Raw genomic sequence first — 924 nt, forward strand, 5'->3', positions numbered from 1 at the left:
CCTTGGAGCTGTCTCTAAATGTTCTTTCTAATTGTGAAGTTATTTGCTGTTTATTTAGAGGACACTTTTTTTTTTTTTCTTTTTTTAATCAGAAAACATTTGCCATATACCTTGCAGGTGAAAAAGACATTMTAACATTGCAAATCCAGGAATTTCTAAAGAAACGATATCTTTCTGTGTGACCACATGGATTTTTGGTTTTCTTGGCAATACATTGGGGCCTACTGTGGCAAGCCTACATCAGGAGACTGGCCTGTWCAATTTTAGAGACCAGGGCATTGTAACACTGCTTATACAGTTGTCTGAGCTGATAGCCATTACTTCAGTCATTTACTCTAGATATTAACTCTAGTGTTTGGAGTACTCAGAGACTGGATCCTATTTAAGAAATTTCAGGGGGTCTAAGAGTAAATTTATAGATAAAAGCTAATTTACAGGAGATCCAGTCTGACATGAAAACACATAAATTTGGATTTCTGCAGGTGTTCATACAGGTACCTGCTGACATACTGAGTAGGTGTCAAATTCCCTAGTCTGAAGAATTTAGTGTCTAAAATGAAATGAAAAAGACAGGGGCATAGTAAAATCTTCATTTTCACATGGGAAACTGAAGCACAGAGGAATTGCAGAGTCTCTCTCAAGACCACAGAATTATTATCTAGCAGATAATATCTATTCTAATATATATACCTATAGGATATATAGGTAATAGGAAACTCGGATTTCACAAGCTATGATTCCTTCTTTAACTCCGACAGCAATAAGATAGCTAGCTTCAAGGGGAGCAGCAAAGTATGGCTGTATATTTAGGGGTACAAATATAGTAAAGGACAGTTTGATTCTAATGAAATAAAAACTAGTGCAGAACTACCTGCAGAATGTTTTTAACTGCAGAAAAGGAATTTAGAGTAGCTGAAGGGAGAA

Source organism: Rhea americana, unplaced genomic scaffold, assembly GCF_003343005.1.
Source record: "Rhea americana isolate MKP2758 unplaced genomic scaffold, rheAme1 scaffold_94, whole genome shotgun sequence".
In the NCBI taxonomy this organism is placed as follows: domain Eukaryota; kingdom Metazoa; phylum Chordata; class Aves; order Rheiformes; family Rheidae; genus Rhea; species Rhea americana.